The sequence below is a fragment of the Mastigoproctus giganteus genome, chromosome 9 (assembly GCF_048544385.1).
Source record: "Mastigoproctus giganteus isolate SK-2022 chromosome 9, ASM4854438v1, whole genome shotgun sequence".
NCBI classification, from domain to species: Eukaryota; Metazoa; Arthropoda; class Arachnida; order Uropygi; family Thelyphonidae; genus Mastigoproctus; species Mastigoproctus giganteus.
In genome coordinates this window covers 24,681,489-24,689,594 of record NC_143583.1, presented here as the reverse complement: position 1 = coordinate 24,689,594, position 8,106 = coordinate 24,681,489, and positions in this window count along the sequence as shown.

Here is an 8,106-nt window from a genome sequence, read left to right as displayed (position 1 = left end):
ATGTGGTAGGGTACCTTTTCCTGCTGGAACACCCTTGTGTCATCTGGGAAGACAGTCACCATGAAGGGGAATGTACCTGATCAGCCGTAATGGATAGGTAGTTTTTAGCATTCAGAATGTGGTCTAGGGCTCCAAGAGTTCCCAGGAAACATCTCCATTCCAAAACACTGCCGATACCTGCCTGTTTCTGTTGAACTAAGTCATCAGAGTGACTCCTCTTCGCAGTTCGTAGCAGAAACCTACCCTCCACACTTACCCATTACGCCTGATCAGGAATACCTGATCAGCCATACGGCAACTTTTTTTCAGTCGGTAATGGACTAATGACGCCGTTCAGAAGCAATGTGTCGCCGTTCACTGAGACACATGTGCCACTAGGTGGGGGAGGAACGGCCGATTGCTAAAACATGGGGGTGAGCATAACATTTTGACTGGACAGTGTATATGTACAATTGTGTAAAAACACTTTTGTTCAGTATTTGCTTTAAGCCTAAATATAAATAACTAATTTTACATGCTGATAGTCCAGCCATCCATGTCTAACAGCTTCGGTGTCTCCCTTTGCTGAAGCCTCAGCTGCATTACGCCGGATGTTTTCATACTCTTCTGGAAAATGATGGTACAAATCAGTTGATGGGAGTTTTCTGCTCATCTTTTATTCGCTCCTGAAAGATAAAAAACAAAAACTATTTATTTTCTGTGGAAATAGCAACAGTGCGGATTTCGGTTGTATTGTTTGGAAGTTATTCAAAACAATTAAACATTTATAATTTAACGAAAACGTTTCTTTGTTTAGAAAATGTTAACTCAAAGGAAGAAATTCCACACTTTTTTTTTTTTTTAAACCTGAACACAGACCCCCTTAGAACACAAGCAATTTTCAGACGGTAAACATTGATGCCTGAGCCAGCAATGTGTCTTGACCTTTCGTGGCTTGAGTTTCCATGGTGCTGGAACCAAGTCACTCGTATTCATTAAATGCAAAAATAAGAACCTTACTCTTCTGCCTGTATTATTGTTAATAAGAATGTGAACCTGGCTGGTTATACAGGGTGTCTCAAAAATATTGGTACAAACGTTTAGGGGAGGTAGGTAACATCTAAAGGAATGTGAATCGCGTAGGAACCCATAACCGGAAACGTCACCGTAAGTCGGTACACGGCGCTGTTCATCAGTTCGCGAGAGGGAAAATTTCTGGTTTACTCATTCAAGCAGTAGTCGCCGAACGAAGCGCATGCATCGATATACGAACTGTGAGCTGGCAGACATGCACCTAGTGTATGGATTAGCAGAGGGCCCACACGGTGTGCGTCCCCATGAGGCACAATTAATGTGTGAGCAGGTATGGTCGGTAACTGCTTAGTCGGCTCATACCTGTTACCATCCCGCATGAACTCCGCTAAATATCGGATCTTTCTTGAACAAGTTCTACCAGGGTTACTTGACGATGTTCCAGCAAATGTGAGACGCAACATTTGGTTTCAACATGATGGGGAGCCTGCCCATTATGGAAGGTGTGTTCGTGACCATTTGAACAGGCGTTTTGGGCGTCGATGGATTGGCCGTAGAGGACCCGCTTCCTGGCCTCCACGCTCACCTGATTTATCGAGCCTTGATTTCTTTCTGTGGAGGCCCTCAAATCTATCGTGTATGAATCGCCTGTGGAGACGGAAATGGATCTCGTGGCGAGACACGTCTGCGCTGCTGCTACTGTCAAAGAAACTCCAGGTGTGTTCGACCGTGTCCGCCAATCTATGATGCGTCGGTGTCACGCATGCATCGCGTCGGTGTCACGCATGCATCGCGTCTCATGGTGGAACCTTCGAGCATCTGTTGTAACATCATGAAATGCATCCATCTCGTACTCCATTGTTAATATTATGTCAAATAAATATTTGCCACTAATTACTGTCTTCTGTCATTTTTGCTTTGCTACTACTACTGTGCCTCTGCTACTACTTTCCCGTGACGTTTCCGGTTATGGGTTCCTATGCGATTCACATTCCTTTAGATGTTACCTACCTGCCTTAAATGTTTGTACCAATATTTTTGAGACACCCTGTATAGCTCCAGGAGCTGACATCTGGTGAGCATGGGCTTGGCATACCCAGGGCCCTGAGCTGGATATCATCATTCTTCTCTTTCTTGGTGATTTCTTTCTGCTTCTCTCTCTCTCTCAGGGCAACTCGAGAATTTTTTTTTGGCTGGTGCAGCATAAGCTGTTGCTGTTATTTGGTTTTTAGGAACATTAGCAACTAAGGCCATATTGCTCCGGGGATATGCGGTGGTCATTCCCTGACCTTTCCACATCCGTATTTGGTGATCACGGGCTAGAACCCCGGTCTAATCAAGAAGCATGTGCTACGCACTGCTGCTCCTGCCCACCTGGCTACGGAGGCGCCACTCAGCATAAGCCTCAGGTTTCTTGCACCATATGGCTAATAATAATAATAATATATCATAGCGTGGATGTTAAGCAAATTTCAAAATTTTAAATTTCACTACGCGTGGCCCAGTGCTGTACCAGTTCCAACACTGGGCCTTGCATAGTGCTTTTTGAATGCACTCCAGGGTTTTCCCCAACTCCGCTCTGGGCCTTCCATAGCGAAATGCACTGTTATTTTTCACTAAAACTCGAAATCGTTTAAAAACACTGCACTAAATTTCGGGAGAATTCGTGCCGATTCTGAGTATGATGATTTGAGTTTTCAGGCTGAGTGACTAGAAAATATTTTGTAAGGTCTTTAAGGCGTTTCGAATCCCATCAGTGACTCGAAGAACCTTCAAGGGACTTTTAGTTAGTCGGTCTCGGAGAGGGGTAAGATTCTCCTGCCAGAAGCTCGCGGTTTTCTGTCCAGCTAAGAGGCAAACTGACTAAAGAACATATGCAATTTATAGCCATAATCCACGTGGGTGTGCGAGTTTCGGTTTGAATAACTGAACTGTTGCTAATACACCCACATTGATTACACTCTTACTCTAAAATTAAATTTAAAATATTTTTCCACGTATTTGCGGGCAGCAGTGGTTATAATCTCCATCCTTCTACACCGTTTAGATAAAGCCTGCGTTCGAATCCCATCAATCGCACAAGGAAGTTTTACGGGCATTTTGTACGCCATGGACGAGGATAGCGTAGGTTTTATCTTTTCGAAACTCGGGTTTATTCGTTTAACAAAGAAGTAAACCGCCCAAAGAACGTACGCAATTTAAAAAGATAAGCTACTTTCTTGGATAACCCGAAACTGAAAATGCCTGTTATCGTTTAACACTCCTCGAGGATAGCACAGTGGTTATAATCCTTCCACACTGTACGGCAAACGCATGTGTTCCAATCCCGTCATGGACGTAATGTTCAGAATATTGACCTGGAAAGAGTAGTCTCAAGTTCAATAATCTGCAGTTCTTGTGAGTCACCTTTCTACAGACATTCTGAGAATAGGGAACATTCCAGGAACAGCAGTCAATTCTATCACAAGAAAAAAGTGGGTAGCAATTCTACTCTAACCCTACTCTTGGGGCCATAGTGGAATATAAAGAGAATATTTAACTTGGCCCAAAAAATTCCAGTTTATGAAGGGCACGATCGTAGTTGTGGTTTATCTTCTACAAAGACCTGGAAAATATTGACATGGAAAGAGTAGCCTCAAGTTTAATAATCTGCAGTTTTTGTGAGTCATCTTTCTAGGGACATTCTGAGAATAGGGAACATGCCAGGAATAGCAGTCAGTGCTAAGGACTATCACAGGAAAAAACGGGCAATAACTCTACTATAACCCTACTCTTGGGGCCATAGTGGAGTATAAACGGAATATTTCTGAACTTGCCAAAAAAATTCCAGTTCCAGTTTTTGAAGGGCACGATCATAGTTGTGGTTTCTCTTCTACAAAGACCTCATAAGCTACTAAACTTAAAACATTTTTAATAGACTAACAATAACTCGTGGGTAGTTGAAGAATCGCGTTGTTCCTCACACCGCGCAGAAAAGATCCGAATTTAAGTACCATCAACAACAGGAGGAATTTTTATAGGCCTTTTTTCACAATGTAGCTGAGTTAGTGACTCTCAGGCGAGAATAGCATAGTTTTTCTCTCCCAGAAATTCTGGTTTTTCTTCCAGCAAACAGAAAATCGAGCTCAGAACACACAAATTTTGCAGACAATATTACAGAGCAATATGGCCGTAGTCGCTGATACTCCTAAAGCCATATTCCAACAATAGACTAATAAAATTTGATTTCTGATATTTTCATTACATATAGCTTGCATAACGAAGATGACTTTTGCATTTCAAAATAAAATTATAAATACAACAGTTTTGATCAGAACAAATGTTATTTGAATTCATATACCTGCAGACCACATGGGTAGCACAGTTAGTAATAGTAATAGTAGAGGCATGTGATGCAAGGAAGCAAGCTCATGTAGCATCAGCAAAAAAGAAAGAAAAAACATTTCACACATCCATTCCTTCTAAACATTTGTCCAGTTCTCCTTGAATTTATTTAAGCTATCAACTTCCACAATGACAGATGGAAGTTTGTTCCGGCAATCACCTACCCCCGCTGGCTAAAGGCAAATTTCCGCACATCTATTCTATAACTGTCTTTCCTCAATTTCAATTTATGTCTCTCAGGCTCATAATCCGAGCAAGAGGAATAATCCCGTCAGAATTGAGCCTGCTCAACTCATTCAAGGCCTTATACACTTCAATCAATCACCTCGCAGGTGCCTAGTCTCCAGACGCTACAATTTGCAGAACTTAAGCCTTTCTTCGTAAGACTACCCCTTGGTTCCCCTCACCAATCTTGTTGATCTTCTCTGTACTCGTTCAAGCAGCTCTACATCCTTCGTAAAATGAGGCCTACAGAGCTGTGGCCTGACCATTGCTTTATACAAAGGGATAACACCTTCTTTTCCCTACTAGCAAAATTCCTGTATATCATTGACAACGCTCCACAACCTACTTTGGCAGCCTGTCTGCACTGCTCTGAAAATTTCAAATCTGATTGCACAATTACTCCCAGGTCTTTTTTATTTTCTACCACCCGAAGTGTAAGTGTAATACCACACAGTCGGTACGTTTCTCTGGGGTTTCCCAGTTGGTTTGATCGCCGTTGTCCTCATGATCTGAGTTCGAGTCCTATCGATGACATGAGATTTTATGGGCCGTTTTCACAACGTGGCTGAGTTAGTCGGCCTCGCCTGAGGCCGACTAACGGAAACTGATGTTTCATCCAGAAAACAAAAAATCGACCTAAAATCAAAGGCAATTTACGGACAATATACACGGAGCAATATAGCCTTATTTGCTGATGCTCCTAAAACCCCATAACAAATATCTGGATACGTGGACTTACATTTTTCAATGTGACCTAGTGTTTATTGAAGGGTTTTAGGCGCATCCGCAACTTACGCCATATTGTGATGTATACAATATGTCTGTAATTTTCGTTATGTTCCACGGTGGATTTGCTGTTTACTGTATGAAAAATGCATCTTTCAGGGAGGGAAAAAACATGCTACCCTCGACTATCTCAGTTACGTTGTAAAAAAAGACCATAAAAATTTCCAGCGTCATTGATGGGATACGAATTCAGGTCTCTTCCACCTAGAGTGGGGAGGACAATGATTATACCCACTGTTTTTGGTTCCAAAGTCACTGGATCACACCTACAAGGGTGTGATCTATAGAAGCCCTGGTCTAGATCATGTACTTGTGAGTTTTAGCTAGAACTTAATTTTTTTGTTTCAATCCCTCATGTCTTTTCGCAGTAATACAGCGATTATTATCACTGTTCTCACATGAAGCGGAAAAGTACCGGGTTCGAATCCCATTAATGATGCTAAGAACTTTTATGGGTTTTTTTGCTCGTGTCTGATTTAGTTGGTTTCAGATGAGGACAGCAAGGTTTTACCTCACAAAAACTCTGGTTTTTCGTCAAGAAAAACAGGAAGACCGATCAAAAAACACAGAATTTACGGATATAACATGGGTGCACGACAGGTTCTTAGGTATCCCTAAGATACTAGTTTTTTTTAATTCCCCCTCTCCCATTTGAAACATCACTTGGATGACCCTACTGAAGGTGTAAATGAATAAAGCCCATGCATATCGGTCTAGCAAAAAGTATTATTTATTTATTATTATATTATTTAGTTATTTTTGCTGTGTCAAACAACCAGCCGCGATCATTATTGTAGTAGACCGTTTTTCATTTTTTGTTTAAAGTCAATAAAGGTCGTCATAGAGATATAAAACTTTGAAAAAAATCAAATAAAAAAAAATACATACATATACACGAATGAGCCAAAATATTATGACCAGCGAGTCGTTATGCAGATCGAAGCAACTGCAGGTGAACTACGGCGCTTGCGCTGGTCGGGACACGGTATAAAAAACACCTGATACTTATTGTTGTTGTTTTGGTTTTTAGGAGCATTGGCAACTAAGGCCATATTGCTCCGGGGATATGCGGTGGTCATTCCCTGACCTTTCCGCATCCCCCGTATTTGGTGGGCATGGACTCGAATCCCGGTCTAATCAAGAAGCGTGAGCTACGCATTGCTGCTCCTGCCCACCTGGCTACAGAGGCGCCACACCTGATACTGAGCTCTGTTAATCAGTGTTACTCTTGTTCTTCAGATGGGAAAGGCAGCGGACTTAAGCAAGTTTGACGAAAGCCAAATTATGGTCAGACGAATGGGTCAGAGCATATCCGAAACGGCACGGCTGGTGGGATGCTCACGGTCAGCCGTGGTTAGTACCTACCGAAAATGGTCCGAGGAGGGAAACCCCTCCCACGAAACGCCAGCGAGGTGTTGGACGACCACGGCTCATCGATGCTCGAGGTGGCGAAGGCTCTCCTGGATGTTACATGGCAACAGAAGGGCGACTGTGCACAACTTGCCGGTAATTGGAATGCTGGTGACGAGAGTAATGTGTCACAACACACATTCCATCGAACCCCACTGAAAATGGGACTGCGTAGCTGCAGGCCGCTCCGGGTGCCAATGCTAACCACAGTTCACCACTGATGGCGCCTACAATGGGCACGCGAGCATCAAAACTGGAACTTGAATGACTGGAAGAAAGTCGTCTGGTACGATGAATTAAGTTTCCTGTTGCACCATGTGGACGGCCGTGTACGTGTGCGTTGTTTACCTGGGGAAGTGATGATGCCTGGATGTATCATGAGACGTAAACAAGTCAGTGGTGGCAGTGTCATGCTATGGGCATTCTTCTGGTGGGATACCCTGGGTCCAGTCATTCCACGTGCCAGGCACTCTGACGTCTACCACCTACCTAAACACCATTGCTGGCCAGGTAAACCCTTTCATGGCAACGCTAGAGGGGGAAGACCGTTGCCATGAAAGGGTTTACCGTTGCTGGCCAGGTAAACCCTTTCATGGCAACGGTCTTCCCCCTCTAGCGGTGCCATCTTTTAGCAGGATAATGCACCATGCCACACTGCCTGGTTTGTTCGAGACTGGTTCGCGGAACATGAGGAAGACTTCCAGGTATTGCCCTGGCCTCCAAATTCTCCAGACATCAATCCCATCGAGCCCAAAGCTCGGTGGGATTGATGTCTGGAGCATCTGTAGTTTGTGTTGGAACAGCAACTCCGATCTGCGATGCCTCAACCATGGACCTTACAGGAGTTAAAGGATCTGCTGGTTACGTGTTGGTACCAGATACCACAAGACACATTTAGAAATCTTGTAGTGTCCATGCCTCACCGGGTACGAGCTGTTTTGGCTGCACGTGGAGGACCAACATCATATTAGGCATGTGGTCATAATGTTTTGGCTCGTCGGTGTATATATATATATATATATACACTGGTGTTCAAAGAAAGTTAATCACCTAGGAATTTCACATTGCTAACCCTTTTTCGCGATGGTATGTTACATTAATGACTAGCATCACAAAGAGAAATATAAACAAAAGATATTTATTAATAGTTAAAGCAAAGCTAAGTAATATTTGACAGGTACTCTCAAAATATTCCAAAATGAGCATTTGCAACCTTTATACAAGTTTTGGTAAACATGACAATTATGGCTGAAATGTTACAAGAAGCCCTCAATTTGCTTCAGTTTATCA